The 21,564-nt window shown below is 37.6% G+C and overlaps 1 long non-coding RNA gene across 1 annotated transcript; it reads right to left on the minus strand.

The window, feature by feature from the left end:
* Window positions 1–15,761: 15,761 nt before the first annotated feature.
* On the minus strand, window positions 15,762–21,350 carry LOC308180050. Its single transcript, XR_013940712.1, has 3 exons — window positions 21,049–21,350; window positions 19,668–19,750; window positions 15,762–17,151 (listed from the first exon to the last, which is right to left on the minus strand). It is a non-coding gene; the product is annotated as an uncharacterized lncRNA (long non-coding RNA).
* Window positions 21,351–21,564: the final 214 nt, after the last annotated feature.

Below are 21,564 nucleotides of genomic sequence, written 5' to 3' on the forward strand. Positions count from 1 at the left end.
CCTTTGAAATGCTTGAATCTTAATTCTGAGTCTCTCCAAGAAAATCACATGCAAGGAAAAGCAAGGAAAAGGTGACAACTGTCTATTGTGTTCCTATTACCATATCATCATCCGTAAGTAGAAGTGCAAAGGGCACAAACAATTGTGGATGGAAGTAGAGAAGATGAACGTCTGAAAGCTTATAAAAATTACAATTGTCTTTGTAATTTTTTTCTTTTAAAAACAAAATGTTAAATATATATTTTTTTCTTCATCTAAAGGATTGGCTAAAGGAATGAGAAAATTAAGTTTCTGTCTTGATGGTATTCTTAAATTATCACGAAGCATTGGGTAACAAGGGCCACTTTCGGGTCTTGGCATATCTTGGTGTATCTACTGAAATCTGTTAGCTGGAAACCTCTTTTTTTTTTTTTTTTTTTTTTTAATAGCAATCATATCACAGAATTATAGAATGGCTTGGGTTGGAAGGGACCTTAAAGATCACCTAGTTCCAAACCCCTGCCATCAGCAGGGATGCCACCCACTAGATCAGGTTCGCCAAGGCTCCATCCAGCCTGTCCTTGAACAGCTCCAGGGGTGGGGCATCCACAACTTCTCTGCGCAACCTGTTCCAGTGCCTCACCACCCTCTGAGTAAAGAATTTCCTCCTAATCGCAAATCTAAATCTCCCCTCTTTTAGTTTAAAACCATTCCCCCTTGTCCTGTCTGATTGACACACACTGTCAATCCTGTCTGATTGACACATCTGATTGAGCACAGAGTCACTCTCCATCTTTTTTATAAGTACCCGTTAAGTACCACAGTGAGGTTTCCCCTGAGCCTTTTCTTCTTCAGGATGAAAATCCCCAGCTCTCTTAGCCTTTCTTCATAGGAGAGGTGCTCCAGCTCTCTGATCAGCTTTGTGACCTTCCTCTGGACCTGCTCTAGCAGGTCCACTTCCTTCTCATGCTGGGGGCCCCAGAGCTCAATGCAGTACTCCAAGTACTCCAATTTCACATTTTGAAAAAGAGAATCTGTGCACTGAACAGGGAATAACAGAATTGGAAAAGTGATTTGCAATGTGAATTCAAAGACAGAAGAAAATTACGTAATCTATATATTTTGAATGACATTTTGGATTTGTGTGTGTATATGCACATGTATATCTTCACATATATATATATACACACCTAAATAATGATAAAATTCCCACTCCCTAGTTTTTAAACTAGTCTGCAAAATTAGCTCTTTTTATGTAAAGTTCTAGTAGGTATCTTTATATCGCTGTTAATATCCGTATCTGCTAAACCTTTTCAGGATCTGGTGATAATGGTTAGTATAGTGTTGGTTTTCTCCACTAGTCTTCCTCTGAACTACTATGCAGAATCACCTGAGTGGTAAAACTTCAGCAATTCATGAAGCATCAGTGATTTCAATTTAATGTAACTGTTAGTAGGGCAGATTGACAGAGAACTTGTTTATTTCCAGTCTTTTCAGTTTACCATTGTGGTGTTTTAACCATCACACTGCTCTCTCGCTCCCTCTCCTCAACAGAACATGAGAAGAAAATATGATGAAAAAAAAAAAGCTCATGGGGTATGATAAGAACAGGGAGATTACTCACCAATCATACACCACAGAAGTGAGAACTAAAAGCAAACTAAAAACACCTTCCCCTTGTCTGCTCTCTTCTACTTCCTTCCCCCAGGCAGCACAGGGGAATGGGGAATGAGGGTTCTGGTCAGTCCCTAACGCTCATCTCCGCTGCTCCTTCATGGTCAGTCTCACCCTGCTCCCTCCCACGGGATGCCGTCCTTCCAAAACTGATTCTGTGTGGGCTTCCCACAGGCAGCAGCTCTTCAAGAACTGCTCCAATACAGGTCCGTACCACGGGGTCCATCCATCAGGAGCAAACTGCTCCAGCATGGGTCCCCTACAGGCAGCAGCTCCCCCCAGATTCCCTGCTCCTGCGTGGGCTCCTCTCCACGGGCTGCAGCTCCGGCCCGGGGCCTGCTCCTGCGGGGGCTCTCCATGGGCCGCAGCCTCCTCCAGGCCACATCCACCTGCTCCACCGGGGGCTCCTCCACGGGCTGCAGTGTGGAGATCTGCTCCGTGTGGGACCCGTGGGCTGCAGGGGGACAGCCTGCTCCACCAGGGGCCTCTCCACAGGCCGCAGGGGACTGCTGCTCCATGCCTGGAGCACCTCCTGCCCTCCTTCTTCACTGACCTTGGTGTCTGCGGGGCTGCTTCTCACTGCATTTTCTTACTCCTCTCTCCCAGCAGCTGTTATGCAGCATTTTTTCTCCCTTTCTTAAAGCTGCTCTCAGAGAGGCACAACCAGTGTCACTCATTGGTTCAGCTTTGGCCAGTGGCAGGCCCCTTTTGGAGTCAGCTGGAACTAGCTGTTCTCTAACACAGGGCAGCTTCTGGACTCCTCACAGAGGCCATCCCTGCAGTCCGCACCCACTACCAAAACCTTGCTTTGTAAACCCAGTACGAATGCGAGTTTTTGCTACATCTTCCTACTACCCACATGAGCTGTTCCTTGCAAAAGTCCTCTTCGTAGCAAAAGAATTTCAGTGCTCAAAAATCAGGAGAGAAGGTATTATCACCTATGATCCACTTTCAAATTCTCTCCCAATTTATCACGTAAGTTCAGCTACTTTTAACAAGATGCTTAATGCTTAATGTGTGTACTGGTAATACAAAGTAAACTGTTAAATTGGGGGCTGAAAATTTAAGCTAAAGATCTCTGTGAAATTATATCCCTGTACTACTTCAATAACAGAAGAAAGCGGAAAGATCCTTTTCCGGAAATTCTGCTTTTGTGAATTCTGGGTAAAAGACTTCTCTGGTTTAACTCTGGCAGGCACCTAAGTACTACACAGACACTTGCTTGCTCTCCCCAGGTGGGATGGGGGAGAGAATTGGAAAGATAAAAGTCTGAGAACGCATATGTTGATCTACAAGCAGTTTACTAGGTATAGCAAAAGCTGTGCATGGAAGCAAAGCAAAACAACAAATTTATTCACTGCTTCCCATTGGCATGGAGATGTTCAGTCACTTTCAGGAAAGCAGGTCTCATCATGACAAGAATGTCAAACACCATCACACCAAATATCCCCCCACATTCACCCATCTTAAACTGCTAAGCATGTTGTCGTATGGCCTGGAATACCCCTTTGGGTCAGCTGTCTTGGTTGTGTCCCCTCGCAACTTTTTGTGCACCTCCAGTCTCCTCACTGACAGAGTATCATAAGTAGGAAAGTGCTTGACTCTGTGCAGGTACTGCTCAGAAACAACTAAAATAACAGTGTGTTATCACCACTATTTTAATCTAAAATCTCAAACACAGCATCGTAAGAGACTCTACAAAGGAAATTATCACAGCCAAAACCATGACAATAACCTATCCATATGAGAAATTCTATTTCTATTCTCCCCCACAACCTGTCATTGATATATAAGAATGGATAGCTACTATAGTTACCTCTAGACCTTAGGACATAGGGTTCATGTGAACAGTAAGTGCTCAGAATTGAAACTGACTGAGAATACCACATCCTTCTTAAGAATTACATATTCTTACCAAATGGCTTACCTGCTTCTGATACAGCCACAAACAAGCAAAAGTCTTATAGATGTTGACAAGAGAAGACAAGTATAACTTACTTAAAAAGCTTGGAAGGAGTCAGAGTCACACTTTTAAGACTGGACAGTTCATTATTTGATCCAAAGAAAACTCATTGGCTATAATGACTTATGTTAGCAGCTTAATTCTGCTATTTCAGCAGTGACTTCTCACACCATTTGTGATTTCCTATTTCTGACATCCAACACAGGGTTTCCAGGTAAGGCACATGACAAATGACCTCCTAGACAGGCAGCTAACTTTCAAGTGGGATATCACAGAGTGAATTTAACATCATTAGACACCTCTGAAGAAGCAACTGAATTATCCTAAGATTTCTATATCAGAATAAGATTAATTACATTTTGCAATAGCATTTCTTCTTAGGGGCTGTAAAGGGAGTCTGTGGTGATTACCTCAAGTTTGTCTTGTAGATGTCTACATCTGGTTGGTAAATTGCTATGAAGGGATAAGACTATAATTAACTTGTAATGAATGAATAAAATTAAGAAGGAATAAAAAGAAGGAAACATACAAATCTGAGTGTGGAAGAAGTGTGATAGTAAAACATTTAGGTGTCCTTAGGTTTGTTGGGTATCTAAGCTCTCTATATAATTTACGACCTATTTCGTAAAGTCAGTGGAGTCAAGAAAGTCATCTAAATGCTTTATTTCACTTTGAAGTATACACCTAAGATGTTACTCAGTTTTCTAAATATCTTCAGCTAGAGCTGTTTAACTATCATTCCAGGTATCTGTATAGTTCTGACATATAATACAGATTTTACAGGAGAACGATACTGACATATTTATGGAGCTGGGTTTGAAGGCCAGAAGGAATATCCCCAATGCCTAAATTATGACACCAAATTCTTATGTTTACCTAATTTAATTCTTCCCACAGACTATGCTTGCAGGTATAGAATTCTTCTAGGAGCATTATCCTGGGATAATCATAATTCACCACTTAATTCTCGTCAAATATAACTCATTTATGTCTATATGACACTGCAAGGATGTGATGAAACACTATGTAGTATATACACATGAGGTGAAGAGCATGTTAAATTGAGATCTATATGCTACTATAACTTTTACGTTGGCATTTTTACATTGATAAATAAATAACTCTTAAAGAAGGCATTGGCTGGTAATGCTCAAAAATATACAACTTAATTCCTCAGTTAGCAAAGCTTAACATAGGTGCTTTAAAGACTCCACATAGCTTCATTTTGTTCTTCATATCAGCTATTGACAACAATTGCCATTAGCATGATTATTTGTGATTAAATTGTTTTTTATCCATCTTGTGCCCTCTTTCTTCTTCTCAAGCATTTTCACGACATATGCAACCTAGCTTCTAAATTTATTTCACATTTAATAGCTAAGACTTTTAGAAATACGATTACATCAAAAGGTAGAACTAATGATGTTAAAGGCTTCAAAGATTCATTAAAGCTTTAATAACATTAAAGCAAAATAACATGTTAATAATAATACCTAAATCTCATCTTGAACTGGATTATGCAAAACCTGAAAAAGGTCTTTCTGTTGTTCTTGAAGGTGAGGTCCCTTGCACCTGTCCCTTCCCCCCACCCCACTCCCCCCACCCCAGTGGACAGCTATTCTTGCCATCCTGAACTGAACAAACTGAACAAACTGCTGCTCTATGACCAGTCTTACTGCTCATTCTCCCTTCCTGTCTCACTCTGAAATTAATTTAAGCAGTGTTTGAAGTTAATGAAGAATCAATATCCCTATCTCTTCAGTAATTCTATTCTGTCAGGTAAGGACTATAAGCTTATAGGTATCTATTCTCCCTGCTTCCCAGACACTCAGTTTTCAAACTTCATAGCTTAAATACACTAAATTATAAGCAACTGATATAAAATAATTTACAGCTTTCACACAGACAGTGAAACAAAGTTGTACAATAACCTTATATTAGACTGTAATGGGAATTAAATAATAATAATATGAATATGAATATGAATAAGATGAATACTCTTGATTTAAATGTAGTTCCAATTACTTTGTTTCTAAACAAACTAAAATATGCAAAATGGCTTATTAACTTTTATCTACAGATTTACTAGAGACAGAAAGGTGATGACAGGTGAATTTCTCCTTTATTTTATGCCTAAATTGTAAGGTGCATAGACAGATATAGTGTGATTCTAGCAGTCAATAGTTTTTGGGGTACAGTAGGTACAGCTTTTCATTATTATTTAGCTATATTTATTTGGTTTTATTTATTTATTTATTTACTGTGTGTACTTGTGGTAAAGTTGAGAGTTTTTTTTTTTTTTTTGCTGGCTTATAATTAAAATGCTCGAACCAATCTGAAAGAAAAGATCTTATGAACATTCCCTGAACACAATTTCAGTTAATTTCAGTAGTTTTCTGATTCTCAGAGAGTCTCCTGACACCTATTAATGACGTAGATGAATAACAGTACTTATTTTCATTTGGTGATTATCTCAGATGACATATCTGGTCTTCTCAGGCATGGCCAGGAGCCAAAGAAAACATAAGAAAATAGGTATCTTTTCTTATTAGGCTAATCCATGTCTGTGCTGGGTTTTGAACTTCTTAAATCACTGTATTAAGGACTTTGGCATAAAATACATATCTCAAGAAAAACAACCTACTACAAGTGTTGGAGGAGAAAAAAACTGTTGATATGCTACTTGAAAGTGTATAGAGAATGATCTATCATAGCATGGTTAAAAATTATGTCAATCTCATATTTACTATTACCATTTTAATTTCTCTAACTTTGTGAAAGACACTAGGCAGACTCAATAATGTGGTTAAAAACCAAAAGAGAGTCAGCTTTTCCACATGCATTACCATTCACTGCATCTGATGGAATTACTTAGTCTGCCTACTGCAGGCCCTTAATAGATCTGCCAAATAATATACAGAGAGAAATAGTACAATAAATAATGTGTGTACAATAAATAAATGTGTTTTTTACTTCAGGAGCCATAGCTGGTATTATGAAGTAAAGCAATCTTGTCTAATAGCAGATGTAATCTATTTAAAGAAAGCATAAACATCAATATAAAATTGCTAACTATTTTAAATAGGGGAAAATATCTAAAGCATTGTTTACTAGAAAAAAATGTTTGTAAGGTTGGTTCCAGACGGTTGTGACATAGCTAAGTCGTGGGACACTGCTTTTAAGTTACATTGGTTGTATCCCTAGCATAGATTCTTTTCAAAGTACTTTTCGGTTTCCCACAGGAAAAAAATCACCTCCAGATATCAAATAACTATTGACAGAGCATAAATTCACCAAGATATGATGTCTGGTTTGTTAAATTGAGAAGATTCTGTCTTTGATACCATACATTTACAAAATTCTTCAGTGAAGCTGGGATTAATTTCACTCCATTAAATTCACTTACATGTCTAAATTTGAACTGGTTGCCCAAACTAGCTTTAATAGCGAAGGCAGGTCTAGTTATAAAGTCACTGAATCTGAACAAATAGTTTTCTGCTTTAGGAGATGATGGCCTGAATGCTAAACTGCACTAGCTATACTAAAAGACTGCTCATTATTAAGCAATCTTACAGTGAGTGTTCAGGGATACCTTACCACATTATGATTAGTGTAGGCACTATGTAGATAGAATTTCTGATGTACCTCTTCTCTACTAGACACCGTGTTTTGCTGGTATATAGCATTTGGAAAATCATTTTCCAGATTCTACTAAAATTTATCCTGAGCCTCTCCTGCTATGTTGTTTGTGTAGTTATCAACTGTGTGTCACTAAAGTATGCATTTTTACTTTCAAAGCAAACTAGCCATGATGTCAAAAGCATGCAGCTGCACAGCTGAGAAGCACTGTTATAAACAGCAAATGGAAAATAGCCAGTTTCTAAGAAGTAATTGTCATAATTCCAAAACAATATCTGTTTTTCATAATGAAGTCTTTCATAGCAATGGAAAGAATACTGCTAACCCAGACATTATTGTAATCTACATGGACAGAGGCACACATGTGCATGCTTGTCCTGTTTGAGCTTCTGGGTGGATGGATATGAGAGGTCTTTCTTTGGGCAGGCATCTTTGCGTACTGATTTATTATAGCCAGCATTTCAGTACCTCTATATAACTATGTACTTTTAGACAGATCCTTTGTATTGATGAAGTCTGTAATTATGAAATTGACTAGCTTGGACCATGAGCTTACATATCACTCTAGCTAACAAATGACATAACTCAAAGTAGTGAACTCAGAGGACATGGACGCTCTGATTGAACTCTGTAATTTAATCTGTAATTACTACGCTGGAAAAGGTTTGACTGAAATTGCTCTTCTGGGAACAGCTGATTTATTGTTTGTTTTCCTAATGAGTACATACGGTAAACATTGTAAGCACTGTCCAAACCCTCGTCATGGACATTTGACTAAAAATAGAATTAAAAGTTCTACAGAATTTACCAGCCCCCATCAGCAACATATTTAGAATATTTTAAAGGTGAAGGAAAAGGGAAAATATTTTAAAGGTTAAGGTAAAGGGAGAACCACTTCATTTTATCTTTTTATTCAACTGAGCAAGACAAGTGCTTAGACCAGCTCTCAGCTACCTTATTTGGTACAGCAGGCTCAGTCTCACAATAAATTACTATAAATCTGTTACTGAATAATAGGAAAAACATAATTATTCTTTTGGTTCACATAACCCACTCCTCTATCCACCCTCCTTCAGTAACAGAGGAACTAAAAGGAGGCAAGAACCAGCATGTGACAAGGCACCGCCCCCTGCAGACACCCCCCATCTATCACTTCAGAAGCCACGCTCCTCACATGTTCATGTGCTCTGCCGTGATTGGCTGGCCGGGTCAGCTGCCCTGCCCCATTAGCCCCTCCCCTCTGCCTGCTCGGGGGCTGCCATTTTGTTTCAGCCACCATTTTGTGGCAGGAAACTGCTGTTTCAGTAAACATGACAGCCCATGTGTTTCTGTACTCCTCAGAGACTGTCTGATGGCCATTTCTTGATGCCATCATACCCATATGTACTCAGGCAATCCTGTGATTGGCTGGCAGGACCAACCACCCCTACCAGTGTAGCCAGAATGACTTCGGAAAAGGAAGCACCCTCTCACTGCGTATTGGGAGTCTGCCACTTCAGATAGAATTATTAGATATAAGCCCATCCTTATTGGCGGTACACAGAATCTAAGTACTGCTGCATGCATCTAATCTTTTATACAAAAAAAGATTGCCTTAAGTTTGGGCCACTGGCTCCCAGTCACTGGTTTTGGTTTGTTTTAATTTACCTTTCAAATTATTATCAAAAGCATGTGGAATTATGGAAATTAATTCATCTTGTAGCTATTACTATTGAAGCCAAGTGAAGTTTCTTCACAGATCAATTTCTTCATGCTTTATATTTTTCTGTCAATAAGAGCAAAAGATAAAATTACATGTTTTTCCCAGTAGAACTGATGAGATTGCTCTCAGAATCTCCTCCACATCAGTCACCTAAGTCTATTAGTGAATAACACGTCTTCAGGGATTGGAGCACTCTAATAGCATGCAATAATCTTAAACAGATTATCACTGAATCTTCCATTTCTAAAACACTTTTGCTTACTGACAAATGGTTCTAAAAATGAAATTACAGCAATTTTCTAGTCTGCCGTCCCTTTCGTCTTGAAAACATTTCATAAATCTTACCAGAGATAACCTGGGAATGTCATACTACTGTGATGAGAAAGTCTGGGAAATTCCTGAAGAATGTTGAAGATAATTTTCCTGAACATAATTGCCTTTTCTCCAAGTCCTCTCCAGAATCTGGCTATTTCTACTATGTCATCAGCAAGCATGTGTTGCTTGTTGTTGTTATTTAGAAAAACAAAAATATTTGGGTATACCCCATAAATGAAAAATAAAAATTGTCTTATGGCCTCATGTAACCATTGAGATTTCGGGTGGCCTGTCTGTTTTATTCTGCTTTTTTCTTTTTTTTTTTTTCTTTTTTTTTTCCCTAATATTTTTTGATCTATTGTATTTGTTTAGAAGCACAAACCATATCTAATCTCAGACAGTTTATTTCTAGCCGTATACAAATATCATGTGTATTCAGAGTTTTTCTCTGAAGGAGAGGTAAACCTGTGTGAAACCTAGAATTTGAGTTTCTGGTCACATTTCTAATTTATGGAAACTGATTAACATGCCAAAGGAGGAGGAAAGGAGAAATTACATTTAGTACTTCATGAATACAAATGATGAGCTTGTATTGTCATTGAAAGCTAAACGTGGTAATCATAAATTGTTGCATCTCTGATCTTGCAAACATCATCAAATTTAAAGTGCAATTGTTTTATCACTATTTTTTTTACACAAATAAGTCAAAGTCTCTGACAGTAATTCCAATATTGTGATATTTGATGCTTTCACTTATTCAATCAGACAGCTTACAGAGCTATTTGTTGTTCATGAGTGTTTTTTTTTTTTTTTTTTTCTATCTTAACCATTTTCTACAAATTTATGAAGGGAATCACATTCACATGTAAAAATATCCATTCTTGAATATTTCCCAGTGTTTTCCCTGCTAATTTTGAAATATATCAAAATTCATTCATATATAGTAAAATCACCTTTTATTTTCAAATACGTAATTCAACATTTGCAAGCTGTTACTGTATATAAATAAGTTGGAAGACATACAACTCTGGGTGTAGCTATACACATACATTCATCCAAACACATGTTCACAATGTGTTTGAGTGTAAAAATATACACATATTTATATGCTATATAAAAACAGCTGTGCACTCACACACATATATATCCACTCGTACACCAGAGGGATGCAAGAAAGCTTATTGTATTTGTATTTCAGTTATAGTCTTTATTAACATTAAGCTAAATATTTTCTCTTTGTATGTGTTGATAAGGGATTTTACTCCATTTTTTCTTAAACATTTTGAAATACAAACCTGAGCTATGCTCTAAATTCATCATCATGCTTGGAAAGAAGTACAAGTGAAACAGAGCATTAGTACGCATTTCATGCCTTCAAGACCGACTCACTGAAAGAGACATCAACCTCTGTTACTATAAATTGGACATTCTCAACTTTTATGAAACTTTTTTTTTTATTATTATTATTTTTCAGTGAGCTCCTTATACTTTTACAGAAGTATGTTCTTCTAAAATCACTGACCATGACCTTTGCTGACAACATAATTATTACATTCATAACTACAGAAACTTACATCACTTCAGAATTTGTCTCTAAACAACATTGGGACTGACAGTGGCAAAACTCATTTAAATTTAATCAATAACAATATTAATATTTTTCATACCATACATTTTCTAAGAACTCCCAGAACTCTTACAAATCTACAACTCCCAGATTTTGGATTTTATTGGCCCTTAACTTTCAATAAAATCAGATTTTACGGTGGAACTTATAGTTGGCTGTTGACATCACATGCCAATAAGAAAGACTGATAAGAAGGAAGAGGAAACAGTCTTTTTCTCAATGAAAGTGTTAGCAAACAAGTATCGCACATAAGACTGAAGGAAGGTTGAAGTAAGGGGATGATGATTGTAGATCAGACAAAAAATTAAAATAGATGGGAGGCGGGAAGCTTTGAGGACATAAATTCCTTTTGGAATTTGCTAAAAGCAATGTTGCTGATCTGATCTAAAGCCAAGAAGCAACCTGTCTTGCAAACCAGGATGCTTATATTTTACACAGAGCTGTAAAAGAGGACTTGAAAAGAAACAAGGTGATTACGGTAGATGTGGTTGCACAATGGCAGGCAGACTTGGCAAATATGGGACAATTCTCCAAACACAATGATAGAGTTACCCCATCTCCAACAGTTTTTACAATAATGATACATATGTGGACACAAAACACAGCTCTCTAATACTTTGTAGGAGAGTACTGACTGAATCTAAAAAAATTGCAGTGGTCATATAGTTTCAACTAATAGTGAGGGGATATAAAGAGTCAAGAATGCTGACAGCTTCAAGATGAAGCCAATCATAATCACCACATGCAAACAGACTGGGTAAATAATAAAGAATTTGCTCTATCCCTCCCCCCACCCCCAAAAAAAAAAAAAATATATATATTATATATAATAATAGTTCATAAGCTTCATGTAGTGATAGAATCATGGAATGGCTGGGGTTGGAAGAGACCTTAAAGGTTCCCTAGTTCCAAACACCCTGCCAGATGCAGGGGTGCCACCCACTAAGACCAGGTTGACCAGGGCCTCGTCCAACCTGCTGTTGAACATCTCCACTGATGGAGCATCCACAACCCCTCTGGGCAACCTGTTCCAGTGCCTCACCACCCTCTGAGTGAAAAATTTCCTCCTAACATCTAATCTAAATCTCCCCTCTTTTAATTTAAAAGAATGCCCACTTGTCCTGTCCTTATCTGATTGAGCAAAGAAAGAATCATAGAATGGTTCAGGTTGGAAGGGACCTCAAAGATCATGTAGCTCCAACCCCCCTGCCATAGGCAGGGACACCACCCACTAGATCAGGTTGCTCAAGGCCTCATCTAACCTGGTCTTGAACACCTCCAGGGATGGGGCATCCACAGCCTCTCTAGCCAACTTGTTCCAGTGCCTCACCACCCTCTGAGTGAAGAATTTCCTCCTAACCTTTAATCTAAATCTCCGCTCTTTTAGTTTAAAACCATGCCCCCTTGTCATATCATTATCTGATTGAGCAGAGTCCCTCTCCGTCTTTTTTATAAGCACCCTTTAAGTACCGAAAGGCCGCAATGAGATCACCCCAGAGCCTTCTCTTCTTCAGTCTGAACAGCCCCAGCTTTCTCAACCTTTCTTCATAGGAGAGGTGCTCCAGCCCTCTGATCATCTTTGTAACCCTCCTCTGGACTTGCTCGTTACACATCCTTCTTGTGCTGGGGGGTCCCAAACTTGGATGCAGTACTCCAGGTGGGTCTTCACGAGGGCAGAATAGAGGGGGGCAATCACCTCCTTCAACATGTTGGTCACACCTCTTTTGATTCAGCCTAGGATGCAGTTTTCCTTTGGGGCTGTAAGCACGCACTGCTGGCTCATGTTAAGCCTTCTGTCCACCAGAATGGCCAAGTCCTTCTCTGCAGAGCTGCTTTCAATGAGTTCTTCTCCCAGTCTGTGCTCATGTTCAGGATTGCCCTGGCCCAGGTGCAGCACCTTGCACTTTGACTTTTTGAACCTCATTAGGTTTTCGTGGGCCCACTTCTCAAGCTTGTCCAGATCCCTTTGGATGGCATCCTTCCTTCTGTTGTATCAACTGCACCACTCAGCTTGGTGTCATATGCATATTTGCTGAGGGTGCACTCGATTCCACTGTCTATGTCATTGACAAAGATATTAAACAATAACAGTCCCAGGACATACCCATACAGTACACCACTCACCACCGGATTCCACTTGGACGTAGACTTGGACCACCACTTCCTGGGTGCGACCTTCAAGCCCTCTCTTCATCCACTGAATGGTCCACCAATCAAATCCATATCTCTCCAATTTGGAGACCAGGATATCATGTGGGACCATGTCAAAGGCTTTGCAGAAGTCCAGGTGGATGACATCGATTGGTCTTCCTTCATCAAGTGATGCAGTCACTCTATCATAGAAGGCCAACAGATTGGTCAGGCATGATTTACCCTTTGTGGAGCCATGCTGGCTGTCTCTGATCACCTCCTTGTCTAGCATGTGCCTTAATATTGCTTCCAGGAGGATCTTTTCCGTGATCTTGCCAGGCACAGAGGTGAGGCTTACTGGTCTGTAGTTCCCTGGGTCCTCCTTTCTACCCTTTTAAAAAGCGGTAGAGATGATTCCCTTTTTGCAGTCACCAGGGAATTTGCCCGACTACCAGGACTTTTCAAACAGGGTGGAGAGAGGCTTGACATCTACATCAGCCAATTCCTTCAGGACTCCTGGATGCATGTTATCAGGCCCCATAGAGTTGTACTTGTTTAGTTTCATCAGGTGGTCTTGAATCTGCGCTTCGCTTACAGTGGGTGGGACTTCTCTCCCCCAGCCTCCATGTACGGGTTAAGGGAAACAAAATACTTGGGAAGCCTGACTGTCAGTGAAGACTGAGGCAAAGAAGTTGTTGAGTACTTCAGCCTCCTCCATATCTGTCATTACCAGTTCACCCTTCTTATCCATCAGAGGGGGTACGCTCTCCTTGGCCTTTCTTTTCTGAGCAATGTACCTATAGAATCCCTTCCTGTTATTCTTTCTATCCCTTGCCAAGCTCAGTTCTATCTGTGCCTTGGCTTTCCTTATCCCATCCCAGAACATCCAGACAGCATCCCTGTACTCTTCTCAGGCCGCGTGTCCCTGCTTCCACTGCCTGTGCATTTCCTTCTTGCACCTCAGTTTGCCCGGTAGGCCCTTGCTCAGCCATTCTGGTTGTCTGCCCTCTCTGCCTGCTCTTTTACACCAGGGGGATGGATAGTTCTTGCACTCTAAGAAAAGCATCCTTAAAGAATTGCCAACTCTGTTAAGCTCCTTTGCCACTAAGGACAAGGGAATCAGAGGGATCCTGGACAAGTAACCAGAACAAGATCTTTATACACCTGGAAGTTCACTTCTCTAAAACTTTAGTTCAGGGTCCTGAATATTGTTCTTGAGAAAGCTGGTAAGAGCTGTTCAGAACAGAATCAACAGGCATTCAGAGCTGAATTTTTATTCCTGGCCATTTTTCATTAGAAATACAGTTAGTAAGTACACTGTGTTTAAAGTAGCTTGAATGGATCCCGTAACATAAGTTTAGAAGTTAAATCCCTTGTTATTTACCCTGTAAGAAGATACAGCTTCCAAATCAATCCCTGTTTTTAAAGGTATAATTTTCTGAAAATTTAAAGTGTTTGTGAATATAGTTTTAAGCACAGTTGTGCTGTGTATTTAAATTTCCCTTTGCTGGGTTTTGCTTTTGGCAAACTGTAAAATTTTAATTTAGTGGCAAAATAATCTAAAAAGCTTTTTTGAGAATGAACACGGTTTAGAATAGACTGTGATATTGATGCGCCTTAGAAGGGGTATTGAACAGCTGCATAATTACATTAGAAATAATTGGAAGAGTGCACCACACACGTTGCATTTGCTAGAATTGATTTAGAGTTTGTAAATTTACTCAAACACCCCTCCATACACCCCCAAGATCAAGCTTAATGTGCATGTGTGTGTGTGCGTGTCTTCTGCAGTGCATCATATCAGTACAGATTGTTTGACTAGGGAATAACATCTGTGCTGCAGGAGGAGACAAGGAAAATACGGAAGTATGCCATTTCAAGTCTGTTGTTGTGTTTAAAGTTTTTAGGAAACTTATCCCAGAGAAAAAAAAATCAATATTCAAGAATCCCTGAACTCTCCAGAACAGCCCAAGTGTAGCCCATTCACTTATGCAGCTGGTAAATAATTTTTGCGTGGTTTAGTAAAGCATATTGCAATTTTTAACCTTTGTGTTTAATAAGCATGAAAAATCTGTCTTATTGTTCTGAGGGTGTAAAAAAGTAAATTAATTTAACTCTGCATTGTCTATGGACACTACAAAATAAAATAAAAATAAATAAATAAATGTGTATACTTTGAATTTTGCGTATGTTACATGTTTTAAAGATCTTAGTGCTTTGTTTGGTGTGTTATCCTAAACAGGCAGAAAATTGAATATGTCATGGATAGTGTGGTGGGTATCCTGTACTCCTGTACTTGACAGAAGTCTTGCATCAAACCACTGTAGGCCTCAATGTGACCATTCGTTGAACTGGACAGCTCATCAATAATGGAGTGCTACGTGTATGCTCAAAGCCATGACCATGAAGGTACCCATTGAAACCCCTCATGGGGAAATGACGGATCACACTGGGGAAGCTCTGAGGTGGAACATTTCTCAGGGATGACTCCTTGAGGGTGAAAGCTTGTCTGTGGACAGACAGAAGGGGGAGAAGTTTGTAAATGCACAGCAAATTTTAGAACCCCCCCCCCCCCCACCCTGCTGTAAGTCTCTCTTGAACCTTGCCATTCTCAAATCTTTAACTAAGTTGCTGTTTCTGTTGTAGTAAATTGTGTTGAAATCGTTGTGCTAAATTGGCTGATTAAATGTGGATTAAATACTGTAAAGAATCATAAGATCTAATCTTGTTATTTACCATAAAAGTGTAAAATAAATCCTAAATTGCTGCTAACTCAAAGTTGTGTAAAAAATATATTCATGACAATATATTGTGAACTTAGAAGTCAGCATATAGCTAGTTACAGAAATTTGGACTTTCCCTTTAGATATTTTGTTGTTTAAAATATCAGCATAAATATGCTATGAAGATTTTTTTTTTCCCCCGTGCATCAGTGACACAAAAAATCTGTTTAAATAATAAAATCTTAGAAGTCATGGCTATTGGCATTAAACCCATGATGATTACAGGCAATATAATTTTGAATGCCGGTCTTTCATCTAAGATAAGACTTCTGCTAAGCCTCCTTCTTAAATTATGTATTTACTTATCCTGTCTGATATATACATACAGGTATATATATTTATTTACACAAACACTAAAACACACATATTTGACACTGACAGATGATTTCTTTGGGGATACCTTTCTCTGTGGTCTTTTCTTTGTCTTTTCATTTCAGAGCTGTGAATACTAAAGAGCTCATCATTTCTTCTTTTAAAATTTGACAGCAGAGAGGAAAGAATATAAAAGGGGGAATGTCTTTTTATTCTTCACTTTTTTTTCTACTGTGTGCTGATTGAACATTTAGTTAGTTAGTTGCACTAATTTAGTTAGTTTAGTTGCACTAACTGCTGGTTTTAAATTGCAATTGGTTTTTGGTAGCAATGTAATCTTTTTAATGCTTACTTTTACATACAGTCCATGCAAAATTCCTCAAGAATTTTTTTAAATTGTGTCAACATTAAACTACACCAAAATCAGTAAAATGTTTATTAAATGCTTATTTTTAAATAGTGAACTTACAAGAGGAAGTTAGAGTAGTTATGTTTCTAAGTAAGGTCAAACACTCATAAAGTCTTTAAACAACAATAAGACAGTCAGGGTTAAATTCCCAGGCACCCAGGAATAACATTTTCCGGTCTTACATCTCTTACAAATAAATAAATTCTGCTGTTGCCACATAATAAACTCTTACATGAGTTACTGACAAGAGCATTAATTACATTAACCCTTGTAAGCATTCAAACTCAAATCTTTATTCCCTAGACTGGGACTGTCAGGAAGAATATTACAGTCAGATTGTTAAATGTTTTGTTTAGGTCTGTCTCTGCCATCTCTCCATTCAGCCATTTCTGTTCTTACCCAGTAGTCTGTTTGATCTGGAGATGGGCTAGCCAAGGGATTATTCACTGCCATATTTTAATGTACCAACAGAATTGCAGTGCAAGGACAGATCATCTAGATGATCTCCGGAGGTCCCTTCCAACCTCAACCATTCTGTGAGTCTGTGATCATTATTCCATATTTCATCAGTGAAGAGACCGACTTTTTTTTCCTTATTGTCAGTATGTAGGGTCAAACCTAAAAATAAATGGAAAAAGGTTGTAAGAAAACAATACAAAACGGTCTAACACAGATTGTAGATAAGGAGATAAGCAGCGAAATAAATGATTGGGTAAAAAAATATAGAAAGCTAGGGAAGTAATTTTAGAAAAAGATGAAGGAAAGGCTGATAGAACTGATGTAGTTAGTAGGGATGATAGAGCACTGATGGTAGCGATGCAAAATAGGCCAGAGATAAAGGGAGGTTTAACAAGGAGAAATAAATATCTTTAATTTAAATGAAGATTTACTGAAACAAAAGAATTCAACTTAGTAAATGTGATCCAAAAGACTATGCTTTTATTCCTAAATAAGACAGCTGATCCCTTGCTTCAGATCAAGTGCAAACAACTGGCTTTTATTCACACTTCTTAGGACTAGTCTACTTTATGTCAGATTTCTCACAGAGAAGGGTTTTTGGACATGGTCAAAATGGAACCACTTAAGCAGCATGGATATTTAGGTCTGCAGTGTTACACCTCACTGTTATTTAACAAGATATACTTCCCTAGGAGATGTAGAGGGAAAATAAACTGCTACAGGGAAAAAAAAAAAAAAAGGCAGGAAAATGGAAAGCCAAAAACAAAAATAAAGTTCAAAGGAAACAGATGAAGGCTTTTTAAAATGTTTTATGACTGCACTACAGTTTGCTGCCATATGGTGAAACACATACATTTGTGTCTATTCTAACATTTGAATGTAAACTGGTAAAGGATAAAGCCAAGTTTCAACTAGCTCAGATTGCAGTACTAGTATCTTTCCACAATATCTGACTATCAGCTAACACAGCTTTACTCTGTTCTCTGCCACCTTTTGTCATGCAGGGAGCTGAGGAAGAATGAGCTACTCTCTTTTATTCCATGTCTGGCTCCCTCTGATGCGTTTTCATCTGGAGGTACACTTAGCCCATGTAGCTCCATTTGTACTTGTAATCTGTAATGGATAATTGAAAAGATAAAAAGAAAAATGCCTGAACATCAGCCAGCCATTCTATGAATAAGGCCAGTGACACCCAAAAAATCTCTGTGAAGCTGCAACATGCTAGGAAGGATAATGCATAATATCCATAAATGATAAAGCAAGACTTTGAATATTAAAAACAACAACAACAAAAAAACAAAACCCACAACCCTTATGATATCTTTGGACTTGAACAGTTTGGAAGTATAAAAATGACTGAGTAACAGCTTATTTTTATATTTATCAAAGCCTCTTGGTGGCCATTTATTAGGGTTTTAGCACCTTTCTCATTTGCCAGAAGGATCTGACAGATTCAGAACACCTAATCGTCAGGTTAGATTGTTACAGAGGATCACCCTGATTTTGGACAAAGCTTCACCTTATGAGACTGCAAAGAAATAATGGAGTAACAAAGTTGTATAAGCAGCTAAAGTCTTGCTGACTGTTGTCATTATTTTAGATATACAGGCTGCTGCTTCTCCTAAAGGCAAAGCTACTGTCTCATCTCCCTTGTCTGCTGCTGTAGACAGATAGTGAAAGGAAACAGATGGGTCAAAATAGTTCCATCTGTTTCACTGTCATAAACTTTGAAAAGATGTTCTAATTTTAGTGTAAGACTCATGACATTAACTCAAAAAGTAAGGAAAACTAAAAAAAAACAACTATTATTTAAAAAATAGCATTTTACTTTTCTAGTTCATCTTGTCTGAGAAATTCTTTGTGCATATCTAAATACAATGAGGTAACTGAAGTCATGATTTGATAGAATATGCATTATACAGTATTGTTATTTTTTGCTGTTATTTTGTTGAAGTTGCACAGCAATATCATATGCTTCATTCCTACTAAAACATAAATATACTATGACTTAAATTTAGGCACAGGAAAAAATATTTGTGTGAATACTAGAAAATTGAATAGTTAGAGATCTGAGGATTCCCCCACAACTTTAAAAGCAGAGATGCAGCCAGTTATAAACTGATATTTTTCCACACGCAAGCCAGTTTATAACTAAAAAGAGAATATTCATGTACTTTGTACACACTGTGCAAATAAAGGAACTTAAACTATCTTTATTAAAAATAACTTTGGAAATTGAAGCAGAATGGAGTTTAGCTTTGACATGGGCAGGTGACCTGTGCATGCACTGGGAGACTGCAGATAGGAACAGTACAGCCAGTTTGGGTATATGGTTGTACTCAGCCTCGCTATTTCTTCTGCATCTGCATCTGAGCCCTAGGCATATACTTCCAAAGATCAGGAAGCCTAAAAACTTTCATTTAAGTGGACATAATGTCCTTCCATAAGCAAATAATAAACAGCAACAACAACAAAGAAACCCTCATATCAGTGGATTCAATGGCAAGGCATAAAATGAAAGGGAATCCCAGAGATGTGCAAATCATTGCCCTGCTGGAGTCAGACAGAATTTCATGATACATTTCAGTGACACTCAGATTTCATTCAAAGATCATTGCCACAGATCGGTACATGGTGTCTCCGAACTCCCTAGGAACCTGGTGAGTGCAATTTACCTTATCTGAAGCACCTGTGCTTGTGTATAACAGCAGATGGTTGGGTCTATTATAATAAACTGTGGTGTTTGTACTGCAGTTACCTGTGTGAGAAAGAAAGCTACTAAGTTGAATAACAAGTAGATAACAAGAATGCTTTTTTCTTTGTTTGCAAAATATCTCCTTTACAATATGATTTATTCACTGTTTTCTAATTATGAATTCTACGGATTGATCACACTCAATTTAATTTCATTAAGATATTGAATTTAAAGATCCTTAGTAATTTTTTCTTTATTGTGATTATGAAAGCTTTTTAGACTTTTGTCTTTTATAGGTGTTTCAAGTAACATATCAGCTAAATTGTACCAGAATGTCATACAACAGCTGGCATCCTCATTTTGTAGATGACTGGCACTAAAGAACTCCACAGATAGGCAAATGTCATTCTCCCATTAAGAAAGCTATTCACATTATTAAATCTTTTATAATGCCAAACCCCAGTATGTCAATGGTTTTCAACAAAAATGATTTAATTGCCCATTTTACATAACTTTATTACTTGTAGAATCATACCATTATCCTTTAAAAAATAATAATGAAATAAAAAAGAAAAGAGAAGAAGAGGAGAAGAGAGGAGAGGAGAGGAAGACCTTTATTGTCAATATTGTAAATGATTTATAAGAATATCAGAAATTAAAGATCTCTATCACAATACTGTCAAAATAACTTTTTGATGGATAACTGAAAATTGCAAATTCAGAGGGGGCTCCAGTTACAACAAACTCCTTTACAAGCATAGATGCAAAATGAATGTGCTTTACATTTTATGAGCAGAAGTGACAGGCCACTTCCAAATTTCTGCGGTAGAAGTTTTCCAATGAACCTCTTGGTTTTGAGTGTGAGGTCAAAACGGAGCAAAGTCCTGATGTGCAGCTCCTTCTGCTAAATAAGCCATGGAACACAGACGTCTACGCAGTACAGAAAACTAGGAAATATCATCCTTTTTGCAGTCAGACGTAGCCAGATAAAAATTTTTATATGTAATTATACTATGTCTTTCTTTAAGATGCAGTATTTTCACATACTTACAGCTTTCGATAAAGCTTCCTTCCAGCCTAAATTCTCCATGCTTAGTAAGACTTATTATTTGTTATTAATGACTTTCCTTCCTTCCTTCCATGGAATACATTAAGAAAAAAAATATTGTAAGAAAAAAAAAAAAAGAAGTCAAATCCTGCTTTAAAAAGCATCACTACACATAGCTACTAATTCAATAGTAGTAGAAATACCTTATTTGCATTCATGGATTATCCTTAATATTATAAAACAAGCTTTCCATTTTCAATTTATATATAAATTTCACAAATGTTTTGGATTTATATGGAATAATGTTTCTTACCTTCAGACTTTGAAGATTGGCACAATATGTAAATATCCATCAAGTAAATTTCATACTTTTGGTTTGGCATTTAGAATGACTTTTTTTCTATTCATTTTTAGACAAGTATCAGTAGCTGTATATGTTATGAAAAGAAAACTGAGTTAAGACAAAGGAAAAAAAATGCAGAAAATTGCTCTGATCTTCTATCAAGTATTCAAAGTAAGTTTATATCTTCTTTGTAGACCATCATTATAGAGTTGTCTATGTCAGTTTTTATAGATTCTTCTGATATTCTTCACAGCTGTTGACCCAAACCTTGTTCCCACTCAGTTTTTGTTAAAATTAAAATCACCTGTGTGTCAGGTTCTTTCTATAATCTTGAAAGATCTGGATCATAAATCTTGTGACAATCAAAAGTGCAGCAGTTCTACAGATTACAACATAGAGCAGTGCAACATGGAAGAATGGTCATCTGATTTAATAGAAATAGTAGATTTCATTCTGTTTTTGGCAGCTTTTAAAAATTATCTTATT

This window comes from Anser brachyrhynchus (genome assembly GCF_964034855.1).
Source record: "Anser brachyrhynchus genome assembly, chromosome: 1".
In the NCBI taxonomy this organism is placed as follows: domain Eukaryota; kingdom Metazoa; phylum Chordata; class Aves; order Anseriformes; family Anatidae; genus Anser; species Anser brachyrhynchus.